The 13,727-nt window shown below is 48.2% G+C and overlaps 1 protein-coding gene and 1 long non-coding RNA gene across 7 annotated transcripts in view; both read right to left on the bottom strand.

Moving 5' to 3' along the window:
• Window positions 1-13,727, bottom strand: part of KAZN (kazrin, periplakin interacting protein) — a 1,289,243-nt gene that overhangs the window by 379,413 nt on the left and 896,103 nt on the right. The gene's annotated exons all lie outside the window — the stretch shown is intronic.
• Window positions 1,952-12,683, bottom strand: LOC116566590. Its single transcript, XR_004275926.1, has 3 exons — window positions 12,672-12,683; window positions 10,718-10,722; window positions 1,952-5,858 (listed from the first exon to the last, which is right to left on the bottom strand). It is a non-coding gene; the product is annotated as an uncharacterized LOC116566590 (long non-coding RNA).

Raw genomic sequence — 13,727 nt, 5'->3', positions numbered from 1 at the left:
CTTAGAAAGAACAGCAATTCCTTCTTTCTCTGCCTCCGGAGTCTCCTGCATCTCAGAGATGCTGCCTGCTTTCCTGGCTTCTTTGTCTTCTAGACCAGAACAATTTTATATCCTTGATCTCATCTCTCCTTGGAACATTCTTTAACAGGGGTTAGGGGCAGCCCGACTACCTCTTTATCAGGCATTTAAAAAAATTCTTTCTTCCTCGGGGCCCTCCTTCTCTGTAACAGCATTATTGTTCATATGGCAATGATCACAGCGAATCATTCTGGACGGGATTCCCGCTCACCTCGCACCCTCTTCCCACATTGGGGATGGCGGGAAGGGTAAGATCACACGGGTGGGTGCCCCGAATTTGGGCAGCTCCAGTCATCGTGAGCTCATCTGGACATGGGCACACCTGTGGGATGAGGAGCTGGGGCACGTGGCCTCGATGGCTCCCTGGGCCCCTGACTCTCCTTTCTCCGTCAATTAACATTTTCCAGCCTCAAAGTTAATTCCCGCTTCTGTTTGGGAGAGGAACTGTTTCCATTTGGTAATCTCTGAACAATTGAAAATGTATGTTTCTCTCTCAACATCAGAGGCCTGGTTCTTTTTAAGTCCTCATTCCTTTGAAAATTCAGTTTCCTAACTTTGACCACTTTTTGTCTGATGGCTATGAAGAACGACAACTGGGACTTTGGAGATATTTACTAGTTTCTTTGTTAAACTCCAAACTCAGTTCGTTTCTCCAGCCCCCAATCCCACTCCCACTCTTCCTCCCAGAGCGGCTGTGGTGTATCGCTCCAGGGAAGACATTCACACCATAGTCTAACTGATGGCTCAAAGAATCGTACAGCTACAGAACCAGTCGTGTTCCTTATCTTAGCAAATAGTACCACCTCCTTACACCTTCTCAAAACTGCCACCTTCCTTTCCCTTATTCCCCATAGTCAATCAACAACCAAGCAATACCGATCCTACCTGCCGAGTATCCATTATCCCATCTCTATCGCGTCATCCTGGTCCAAGCCACCATCCGACTTCTTACCTGGATACAGACATTAGCTTCCAAACTAGATCCCCCATCGACTCTTGACGGTCCTATCAGTTCTCCACACTTTAGCGAGAGAGATCTTTTAGGATGCAAATCATCAGGCACCATGCCTGTTTAAAACCTTCTGTGGCTTTCTCTTCTCCTTAGGCTGAAGTCCAAACTTTCACCATGGGCAACTGCAGGGTGATCTGGACCCGGGCTGTCTCTCTAGCTTTGCCCACCTACTCTTTCCCATGATTTCTTGGCTCCAGCCACCCTGGACCTTTCTCTGAGGTCCTGGTTCGCTCTACATCAGGACCTTTGCACATCCGGCTCCCATTGTTCACTTGGCTTTATTCCTGCTCAACCTCCAGGGTTCTGTTTACACATCACCTGCTCAGAGGGGCTGTCCCGGATCTCTAAGCTGAGTTACGCGCCTACAATTATGATCCCATAGCACGGTCCCAGACCCAGTGCACCCAGTTACTTCTTCCATGTCTACCTATCCCATCATATTGTAACCAAGGAAAAGGTCTGTAATTCATCACTGGAATCCCATTGCCAGCACACAGAGAATGGTCAATCCATGTTTGCTGAGTAAAGGAACAAATGAAGGACTAGTTTTTGTTTCCCGCACTCACTTAGACACTAATTAAGAGCCCACTATTGGTAAGACCTCTATGGGTGGGTCGGGCGCCGTGGCTCACGCCTGTAATCCCAGGACTTTGGGAGGACGAGGCGGGTGAATCACCTGAGGTCAGGAGTTTGAAACTAGCCTGGCCAACATAGTGAAACCCCATCTCTACTAAAAATACAAAAATTAGCCGGGCATAGTGATGGGCACCTGTAATCTGAGATACTCAGGAGGCTGAGGCATGAGAATGACTTAAACCCAGGAGGCAGAGGTGGCAGTGAGCCAAGATTAAGCCACTGCACTCTAGCCTGGGTGACACAGCAAGGCTCCATCTCAAAAAAAAAAAAAAAAAAAAAAGAAAAGACCTGGAAGAGTAAAAATCTGACCAAGGTATAGTTCCCTACACTCAGGGGACTTTCCAAACCTCCTCAAGCCAATAATGTGGTTCTACAATTCAGATGGGGGTGACATTGATGATCTTAGCCCAAGCAAAAATCCAAAGCAACTTAGCATGCCAAGCTTATCAGAGTGACAGACTGATGAAGAGTCAGACTCAAAGGTGCTCTGCTTCCTGTTGCTGGCAGTGACATGCCTGGCGCAAACCACCGTGAATGGGCAGCAAAGGGGGGTCTAAAGGGCTGAGCCTTCAAATGGGCTCTTTGCTTAGTAATTAATTCACTCATTAACTCAAAAGCTTTTATGGAAAGTCAACTAGCTGTGAAGAATTCTGCAAGGCTCTAAGGAAGCGGTAGCTGCACATTGGCTAAATTCAACCCAACGTAGTGGTACTTCTTAAAATTCTGAATTTCCGATGATTAAAAAATGAGGATGTTTCACACGGCGCGACTCTCCAGCTTCCCTTGAAAAGCAGACCATTTGGCCACACAGGACTGCAACTGGCTGGAAGTGGGTGGAAACCGCTTACTTTGGATGAGGCAAGCTCTCTCTTTTGAGTCATTACGTATAATCGGCCTCACTGGCCTGCGTTACCTGCCAGGTTTCCATGGGCATGGGAGTTGGTATTCTGTGCGTTCTAGGATGATTGACAGGTCAATAAGAAACTGCTGTTGTTCTCCAGGAGCTAATAGGGAATGCTCACACTGTGCCCTCCCTCCAGGGAGGGTCACAAGAAAAATAGGGAGGGCGGGGAGACCTCAGAGAGTGGAAGTGGAGACCATTTGAAATCTTAGGTCTGTCTGAATCTCATTTGTCTTGCATTTTACTGCAGGGATCCAGTCTTAGGCAACACTTCCTAAGGCGGCATTGACTTGACCACAAGACCTTGATACTTAAACCTCCAAGCCTCCGTTTCCACATGCATCAAATGAAGGTGATTCCACCTTCCCAGACAACATCACGGAGTTGTTACAAAATTACATTGATCTGGTACCTGAGGTGCCTGGCTCGCGAGAAGTACCCCACAAAGCCGAGGCTTATTCGTATTTTCACGAATTCATTTATAGCAAATAGCTGTAGTCTCGAAATAGTCATAGAGTCCTCTTTCCCAGATATGTTTCCATGTTTATTGTTTTATTCTCATTATAATAGGAATCTATGTGTCTTACAAAAACGCTCAGATGAAGAAATTCGTACCATTAACAAGGGCTGATCTTGGACTTTCTCATTGTAGTTCTCCGGTCATTACAAAATACATAAATCTCGATGGTGACATATACTTGCATTAAGACCAAATCGAAGCTAAAGCTCATAGCTGGTCCTTCTGTGCCTGAACCTGGCCCTTAGGTTGAATAAAAGGCTTGGAAAGAAAAATTGAACTTTGCAGGCACCTCAGTAATATTCTCTGGAATGAAAATGGCATTTATTTTCCCCTGGGCTATCACTCCAGTACTGTGGTTCCACATTCTGGCAGCTCACGGTCATCTTTTCAGGGGGTCACCCTCAGACATCAATTGTTAAAGCGTTTTCAATGTCAGTCCAATGGTGCCTGCTCCTGTCATCCCATGTCCACTGAGCTCCCCGACAGCTGCAGGCCACAGGGACCAAACGAAGAAAGGCCCGTGGATAGGACACTCACCCACAGCAGATTCATCTACAGAAATATTTTCCTATGGTGTCTGGCTGCTCGAAGATACTCTTCCAAGTTGGCTTCCCAGGAGGGACAGGCTTCCAAGTCCAGCTCTTTGACCTAGGATGGTATTTTGGCTTTGCACTGGGTCAAAATACTTTATTGAGTTCTTCCAGGGGTAAGCACCCAGTCTCCAGACTCTGCCAATCAGCTAAATAAAATCCCCTGGGAAATAAAGGCTCAGTGCTCTCTTGCCTTGTGGGATTCAAAGCTATCTCTTTTCGGCTTCTCTGGTTCTCTTGGTATTGGCCTTACAGATAAAGCTGTCCTGGCCTATTGTTCCGCAGCTGTGGATTTGCTCGAGAGGCCCTCCCACTCCCAGCCTTCAGCTCAGGTGAAAAACCGAACAGGCTCCAATAAATGGTGGGAATTTTCAAAGGTGGGGAGATAAGAAGGCTGCTATTGTTAGGCAAATCGCTCTAAAGTTCTCCTTAATCCTAACCTTCCCCACGGTAACTGGCCCAGTAGAAATGCTTACAGGATGTTTAACCATTAACCAACCGCAATCACCACTGTCTGTAAAATCCAAAGGAAAACACAGAACATGTACCCATTTGCTGCTGATCGGGATCTATAATTCCTTCTCTGCACCGAGGCAGAGATCTTCCGAGAAGCCTTCTCTGACATCCATCTCCTCCCACTCCCCGCCATTGATTTAGTCCCTCCGGCCCTTATTTTCCCCTAGACCATGTATATTTCTCTGCTGCAGTTCCAACAGCTTGAACGATGGCTGAAGCACACTGAATGTTTACTATATGTGAACGCATGAGAGAAGCACTTGAGGATCTCCCATGCATTCTCCCGGTGATTCTAGAGGGATCTCCTAGAGTCCTCCCAATGATTCTAAGAGGAACCAGAGGTATCTCTAGTTTATGATGAAGAGTCTGAAGTTCAGAGTGGTTAGTGGCAACAGTGCACCACACTGCCTCCCGTCATGGGATAAATGTTTGCACTTGTCACTGGACTGTGAGCTCCAACAGGGGGAGGACTGGCCCTCAGCATCTTTGTCTTCCCACACACTGCCCAGTGTATACTAGATGCTCAGTTAACATGCAGAACCAAGCCAGCTCCCCAAGGCCTCTCTCTGTGATCCAGGGCACTAGGCAATATGTTTTTATTATGTGCTCTATAATATACTAGGATTACCATATCTTTCTTTCTTTTCTCTTCCTGCAGGGTACCAGCCAGCATCTCCTCCCTGGCTTCCAGGCACTGAGCTCTGCCTTTTGCAAACATTGGTGGCTCTGCCTGAGGCTTTTCCCAGCCTCTGGGGCAGCTTGGTCAGTGCTCAGGGCATGTGGGATGCCAAATGGTCTTACGATTATGGTGCCATGGGGGGCTGGCTTCCCACTGGCTGCATCCACAGCCACTCAGGCAGCCCGGGAGCTGCGACTAGGAGATGGCTGGTGAAGACTGCAGCTCCCTTGCCCCTCAGCTGGAAAACCTCCAGATATGCCCATGCCCTGTAGTTTCTGGAGCTCCCACAGGACTGGCTCCAGTTGCCCACGGTGGCAGCTCGCTCTCATATGCCCCTTCACTGTCTGTTTTCTTCTCCTTTCTCACTATCCTATTCACCTACTGGAGTTTCATGGACGTAACCTCCTCAAAGCATGCATGTGCCCTTGAATCCTCATCTCAAGGTTGGCTTCTGTGGGCACCTGGCTGAGACCACACAGACACACCCTTCGACCGATGCCAATGGCCACCAGTGCTGGCACTGATTTGCTTCAGCACAGACGGGCCTCTGGTGTGAGTGTCATCAGCGGGCCACTCAGATCGCCTGCTGCCCAAGCACAGTGGACCGCCAGCTCAGCTGCCTCCTTTCTGCGGCCACTCCCGTATTCCACCAAAACCACAGTTCTCCTGGGTCGTTCCTATCAAAAATCATCAGTGCAACCCATTCCTCTGACAGGTGTCTTTGGCCTGAGGACTCCCCATCCGCCTGGCTGAGGCTTCCTCTGAGCTGTGCCCAGATTTGGAGCTCTTTCTACCAACACTCCTCACTTCCCCTTCTCCATTCTCAGGCGCCAGCCCTGCATCCCAGTCTTAAGGCTCTCCTTGCCTCTCCGGAGTCTTTTGCAGGCATTTCTCCCAGTCCATCTGCTGCACACAGACAGTCCACACTAACACAGCTCAAGTGAAACCCCACCTCCGAGGGGCCAGTAAGCTCTAGATCTGGAAGACTAGAGCCATACCCCCAGACTGGCCCATACCTTCCCCAGGGTGAGACAACCCAAGAGGCTCTGGTTGCCGGGCCCGCTGATGACCCTAACAACAACTCTTTCTTACTTCTCTGAAGGTTCTCAGAGCCAATGAGAACTGCTTCTATTGCATCTATAGCAGTATTCTGCAACTGAGGGTGACCTTGTCCCCAAGGAGGTAGTTGGCAATGTCTGGAGAGGTTTTTGGTTGTCGTACTGTGGGGGGGATGCTGCTGGCATCGGGTGGGTAGAGACCAGGGTTGCTGTTGAGGACCCTACCGTGAACAGGGCAGCCCCTCCCAACCAAGAATGATCCAGCCCCAAATAGCCACAGTGCTGTGGCTGATGAGCCTGCCTTCACGGAGAGAGAGCCACTTGTCTTGGAGCCTGGAGGAAGAAGTCAAACTTATACTTAAAGAACAGATGAGCCAATTTAGAAAACTGGGTTCCAAGCCTGGTTCTGCTACTCACAGTAGCCCCTGGCAGTGTGCGGCTTCTCTGAATCTTATTTCCTTACCTATAAAATGAGAACAATGACACCCAGTACGCAGCACTGCTGTGGGGACTGAGACCATAACCCAGAGAAAGCAGCCAGGGTTCTACTGGCACAGAATAGGCACGCATGGAACTGGAATCCTTCCCTCGAGCCTCTGCCCATTTCTCCACCCAACCTGCTACCACAGCAAGTCCAGATCTGGTCTCTCGGTGTGACTGTCCAAAAGGATGGTGACACGTTTCTCACAGCCTTCCTGTCCTGCACTCAATTCCTTCCCTCCAACTCTTCATTTCTTCATCCATTTGTTCCGCTAAGGTTTACTAAGTGCCTGTTATGAGCTCCAGGCATTTAACATACAACAGTCAACAAAACAGGCCACCATATCTACCTGTTATAAAGAGTTGTTACAAAGCTTACGTTCTATTGGGAGGGGGGACGGGGAATAACAAAGCATATGATGAATAAATCAGGAAATTGTATATTCTGTTAGAAGGCTAGGACAAGAAGGAACAGGGAAGGAAGACCCACACTGTGGGGGTGTGTGTGTGGGGTGGAGGGAGGTGGTTTGTAATTTTAAATAGGGTGATCGGGAGTAGGCTTATTGGGAAGGGGACTTTTGAGCCAGACCTGAAGAAAGAAGGATTTGGGGGCCTCTGAAGGGAGGTTGCCCAAAGCAGAGAGGACCGCAATACAAAAGCCCAAGGCCCCAGACCTTAGTGCCCGGGAATGTGGATTCCTACCCTCCCCCCACAGATCCCCCCCACTCTTTCCCAGGAGGCCCACCTACCAAATTGTAAATGAAAGCCATCACTTGGTGACTTCTTGTGATATATTTGACCCACAAAAAGGTAAACAAGTATATTAATTTAAAACAAGTATCAGGCCAGCACAGTGGCTCACGTCTGTAATCCCAGCGCTTTGGGAGGCCAAGGCAGGTGGATCACTTGAGGTCAGGAGTTGGAGATCATCCTGGCCAACATGTTGAAACCCTTTCTACTAAAATACAAAAATTAGCCAGGTTTGGTGGCGCACACCTGTAATCCCAGCTACTCGGGAGGCTGAGGCAGGGGAATCGTTTGAACCAGGAGGCGGAGGTTGCAGGAAGCTGAGATCACACCACTGCACTCCAGCCTGGGCAACAGAGCAAGACTCCATCTCAAATAAAAATAAAATAAAACAAGTATCAATATCTGCATCCCATCTCCCCTTAGGCAAAGGATCATAATTGAAGCAAATCCATCCCTACTCCGAAGGAAAAGGCCAGTTGTCCATTTATACTTGTTCATTAGGCCGATTCCTGCCTTGAGTAATTACAGAGGATTAAAGCATCATTCTGTGCTCACTACAATTGAAATCTGGCCCCAGAAGAACAATGCCTTCGCATGAAACTCTGAGGGGAGGTGGGAGCAGCAATGCAAGGCTCTAATTCTGTTCTCCCCTACGGTGTGGCCAGGTCCAAATGTTAGTGGGGGGCATTGATTTAGATGCTTGTTTTATCTGCAGGAGTCCTTGCTGCTCAAGAACACAGGTGAGTGGGATCCTGGAGAACATTCGAATCCATCAGCCAAAGTGGGATGCCTGCAACCACAGCCATACACACAATGAAAGAGGGACTCGTCTCAGGTCTCTGGGCTTGCCTGAGATGGAAACAGCTCTTCAATGAGTTTCTGTGTGGTACCACTGCTGTCATTCCCAGGGGTCCTGCCTTCAGCCTGCAGAACAAGCCTCTCCCATTCCTAACGGCAGCCCCTGCCTGCTGTTGGCTATTGGTATGACTTCTGTATTGGCCACACAATACCTATCACTTTGCTTATTAGAGCTACTCAACAGGTGTCCTAAGACCAAGATCCAGTGTCTCATCGGGGTGGGGAGAAAGGCCATTGAAAGCTCACGGACTGCCAAGTTATGAATGGCTTTATCTAAAGGAAGCGTTACAGAAATGTCACCGGATGAGTGTTTGAAAGTTCACGAAAGGCTTGTTACAAATAAGTTAACCAAAGGCACCTTCTATCTTAATAACCCACAGAAGTAGGTATTATTTTTATTATTATTGCCATCAGTGCTGAATAAAGTCCAAGTTCCCAGTGCTAAGGCCAAGACCTGCTCCACCTGGCCTATGGCCCCTGAACTTAGCATCTCTTCTTCTTTCTTGATGCCACCCTGCCAGGAACCTCCCATCTTCTGCTCTCTGAAGCCCTAGAACAAGCTCCAGCTTGGGCTCCTGGCCACTACCTTCCTCCTTCATGGCTACTGCCAAACGTCATCCCTGGGGTCAAAGTCTCCAACACTCCCTGGCCAGAATACGGCTCACATTCCTTGGCATGGCATGCAAGACCCTTCCCCATCAAATGGCGGCCATGTCTCTGACCACCTCTTGAAGTCCCTTGGCCCTCTGGCAATGTCTGCTGTTCAAGAATCACGGCCCTCTGCCAGGCATGGTGGCTCACGCATGTAACCCCAGCATTTTGGGAGGGTGAGGAGGGTGGATCACAAGGTCAGGAGATCGAGACCACCTTGGCTAACATGGTAAAATCCTGTCTCTATTAAAAACACAAAAAGTTAGTTGGGCATAGTGTCATGAACCTGTAGTTCCAGCTATTCAAGAGGCTGTGGCAGGAGAATCACTTGAACCCAAGAGGTGGAAGTTGCAGTAAGCGGAGATTGCGCCACAGCACTTCAGCCTGGGTGACAGAGAGAGACTCTATCTCAAAACAAAACAAAACAAAACAACCACAAAAGACAAAAAAAAAAAAACAATAAAACAAACAAAAAACAAAGAATCACTGCCCTTAAGTATGACATAACAAAAGGAACGGTTACCAAAGCACTTCTGCAACCACTGTCATCCTGAGGACACAAAGCTTGCTTTGCTGGGCAAAGCATCAGCAAATGTCCTTACGAAAAGCATCAGATGCCTTAGAGCCAAGGAATCCAGGGAAGAAGAGGTTGCCTTGCTGCAAGATCAAGTCACACGGAGGATGCACCTGCTGGAGCCGGAGTTGGCATATTATGATTCCTGCTTCCTTTCTGAAGCCGAGTAGAGAAAAAAAAAAAACCAAAAAAAACCAAAAAAACCACTCTGCCACCCAGATGTTAAGTAACTCCTAAATCCCTCTTTAATTAACTGGGTAATCTCAATGCCACGTTCAGACAGCACCTTCCTCTTGGTGTTTTTAGCCTTGAAAATGGAGGTCTGCAGTCTTAGGCTTGGAACTGAGAAAAGAAATTGAGGGTTTGCTCAGGCAAATCCCCCTGTGAGATGTTCCGTTTAACTGCATAATTGAGAGGGAAGGAGAAGAAAGGAAGATTATTTAGGGTTTTATAGGTTTGCTTTACAACCAAGATAACCACGTGAAATTCTAATGTTTTCCATCTTCAAAAACTCTTCTTACAGAAGAGAGTGGTGGGGGTCGATGGGGCAGGACGATCTCCAGAGATAATTGAATCAATGAACATTTATTTTGCACCTACCAGGGGCTGCGCCCTGTGCTATGGGCTGAGGGTGCTGCTGATTCAATGCTGAATCAGTGTTGAAGCTTGTTTTCCAAAGGGAGGGGCAGAACCCAAACAAGTGACTGGGGGAATAAATTAACGACTGAGGTGACAGAGAACAGAGGGGCATGGGGGAGGGGACCTAGTAGATCTGCAGGCTTGTGAATGTCTCTTTGAAGAGGTGGCATCTGGCATTTGAACTGACACTTGAGTGATAAGCAGGAGCCAGCAATGCAGCGGCCTCCAGGAAGAGACTCCCACACCCAGACAGAGGGAATAGTAGGCACAGACCTAGCCTGGTGCAGGAATGTGCTGGGTTCTCCGGCCAGTGTGGCAGAAGTAAATGACTGGGGAGAAGAGTGGGTCAGGAGGAGGCTGGTGGCTGGTGAGGGTGGCAGGGTCCACCCCATTCAGTTGTTTTGTAGACTGGCATTCACCAAATTACAGTCTGTGGGCCAAATCTGGCCCACTGCCTGTCTTTATCAATAAAGTTTTATTGGAAAACAGCCACGTCCATTTGTTTTCATATTGTATATGGCTGCCTCAGTGCTAGAAGGGCAGAGGTCTTCAGCTGCTAAAAAGACTGTAAGATCCACAAGTGTAATGTATTTACTATCTGCCCTTTTATAGAGAAAGTTTGCTAAGCCCCATTGGTAGGAAGTCTGGGTTTTATTTTATTTGTAGAGATGATGTCTTGCTACATTGTCCTGGCTCAGCTCAAACTCCTGGGCTCAAGCAATTGTCTCACTTTGGCCTCCCCAAATGCTGGGATTACAGGCATAAACTACCACACTTGGCCTGAATTTTATATCTCTGTGCAATCAGGCAGCCACTAGAGGGTCTTATATAGTTGATTGATTTTTTTTTTTTTTTTTTGAGATGGAGTCTTGCTCTGTTGCCAGGCTGGAGTACAGTGGTGTGATCTCAGCTCACTGCAACCTCCACCTCCCAGGCTCAAATGATTCCCCTGCCTCAGCCTCCTGAGTAGCTGGGACTAAGGCACGTGCCACCATGCCCAGCTAATTTTTTGTATTTTAGTAGAGATGGGGCTTCACCAGGTTGGCCACGATCTCCTGACCTTGTGATCCACCTGCCTTGGCCTCCCAAAGTGCTGGGATTACAAGCGTGTGATTGAATTGTTTTAAAAGACTACTCTGGCTACTGTGTAGAGAAAAATTTGGAAAGGGGAGGAGGGGACCAAGGAGAGCAGAGAGGAGGCTGCTGGATGGCTCCGACTCCTCTCACCACATTGCAGCCCAATCATGTTCACACTGGCCAGCGCGTGCTGAGTTGCTGCTGTGTGTTAGTCATTGTGCAAAGCACTTTCCTAGACCTTATTTTATCATCACAACCTTAAAAGAGAAAATGCATTTCAATCATTTAATTCCATGCCTGGCACACTGAAGTGCTGAATAAAAGTTAATGAAACAATCTAAAAAATTTGGCAAGGAGCACCAGTCTACTATCTTGGGTGGGTTTCAGGCAAAGTTGTGCCTGGGGGAACCTCAGCCTGAACCAACTTGGAGTGTAAGTTACACCCACCTGGAATGTAAGTTACACCTCGGGGTGTGTCTTGAGGTGAGGCAAGGGAGCTCTGCTTTCATACTCACATGTGAGTCAGTCGCAGGAGGAGGGCTGCCCTGCGAGGGCATTAATTCCCAGGTACTTAAGTTTTAGGAGACCCAGAGGCCAAGGGAGAGTCTTGGAGGAGGAGCCGCAGTGCAGGCGTTGAAAGCAGAGGCACACAGAGGCATGCAAGAGAGGTGGAAAAGGCTTGAGGGGATCTAAGAGGGTCTGGAGGGCATCGTCTGCTACACACACTCATTGTTCAGACAAGGAAACTGAAGCTCATGGGCACTGACCTGCTCTCCAATGGCAGCCGGGATCCCAATCCCAGTCTGACTCCAGATTGCATCCTCTGCTCTCTTTCCTAGCAAACCCCTCCTTCCTCCTTCCCATGGTCATGAAATATTAAAGCCCTCTGAGGCTTCCTACGGCATGAAAAAATCCTGCAGGTACGCTGGCCACACTCTTTTGCAGATTGTCTTTTAGTGCCTATAATTGCTTAATCAAAAACAAATGAGGGTTATAAAAATTGGGAGTGTTCAATGTCCTCTGAATAGTCAAGGAAGGTTATCAAAATACCAAAATTTGCGCAGATATAGCTGCTTTTATAGAGCCTCCCTAACAGCAGACTGTAAAACAGTCCTCGCCAACAGGGGGTGGGAGATAAAGAATTTCTTCTTCCAACAGTAATAAATCAAACAACGCTCTGTGGACAGTGGAAATTGATTTTTCTCACTCTTCACAAAGCCATGGCACTACCAAAGCCACGGCGCGATGCTCTCACGGTGACAAGCTTCAACTTGGCCACATCAATTATCAAAATAAGAAATGTCAGGCCTTGGCACAGCCAGGCTGTGATAGGAACTCGAGCTCCGGTCGTGGCTGCCCTGCATGCACCCCTCCCCCATGGCTTTTTATTTAAAGTCTACGGAGACTCAACTAGGCCAAAGCCCAAAGTTAATCTCCAAGAGAATCCTCCCTCCCTTCTTAAAATTGCCTTCATTGTCCAGGGAAGTGTCGGCTAGCCTCAGGATTCATTCCTGGTTCAGGTGAACTCATGGGATCATGTCTGCCTCTCTCTCTCTTCCCTTCTCTCTCCTCTTTCTCCAGTTCTCTCTTACTTTCAGACTTTCTCTTTCATTTTTCTTTTCTGGATTCAAGTGACCCAGCTCAAGAAAGACTGCTTTTCAGACCCAGAAGTGTAACCTACGCAAAGCCAGGTCTTTTCATTATCTGAAAGGCAAAACAGGTCCTCAGCATTCCCATGTCTCTGGAGGTTCTAATCCCTCTCACTGCTGCTCAACCCATCCCCAAAATGAAGGCACAAGCATTGTGAGAGCAGAGATGTCAAAACGCACGTTCAACCCCTCAAGCTCATCCAAGCATCTGCCACAATCCCATTGGCCAAAGCAAGTCGCAAAGCTAAAGTCAAGAGGGGCCACTGTGGTGGCTCATGCCTGTAATCCCAGCACTTTGGGAGGCTGAGGTGGGAGGATCGCTTGAGCCCAGGAGTTAAAGACCTGCCTGGGCAACATAGTGAAACCCCCATCTCTTAAAAAAAAAATTAAAAAAATTAGCCGGTCCCGGTGCCACGTGCCTATAATCCCAGTTACCACAGAGGCTGATGTAGAAAGATTGCTTGAGCTCAGGAGATTGGAGACCAGCCTGGGCAACATGGCAATACCCCAACTCTAAACAAATAAAATAAATAAATGAAGAAATAAATATTAGTTGGGTGTGGTGGCGTGTGCCTGTAGTCTCAGCTACTCAGGAGGCTGAGGTGGGAGGATTGTTTAAGCTCAGGAGGTCGAGGCTGCAGTGAGGTATAATGGCACCATTACACTCCAGCCTGGGTGACAGAGCAGAAGGAAGGAAGAGAGGGAGGAAGGGGGGAAGGGAGGAAGGAGGGAAGGAAAGAGAGAGAGAAAACAAAGAAAGAAAGTCAGAGGCAGCGAAGTCCACTCCATCTACCTGTGCTGTGGCTGGAGCAACAGCGTGGATGCAAAATGCCACTCAGGGCGCGTGGCCTTGGCATTCAGCCTGCCACACATGCAATTAGGTCACTGCTTACTAAACCTGCTCCTCCCTCTCTCCTTCCTCCCTCCCTTCTCTTCCTTCCTTCAATCTTCTTAAACAGAAAGCAAATAGTGGTGACAGGTTATACAAACAATTAAACTGGACAATCTGGAAAATGAATTCTCAATCCATACGCAAGATGTAGAAGGTGCTCCCGTGAG

This window comes from Sapajus apella, unplaced genomic scaffold (assembly GCF_009761245.1).
Source record: "Sapajus apella isolate SASKATOON/1434 unplaced genomic scaffold, GSC_monkey_1.0 scaffold43, whole genome shotgun sequence".
In the NCBI taxonomy this organism is placed as follows: Eukaryota; Metazoa; Chordata; class Mammalia; order Primates; family Cebidae; genus Sapajus; species Sapajus apella.
This window is presented reverse-complemented; position numbering and strand designations above follow the sequence as displayed.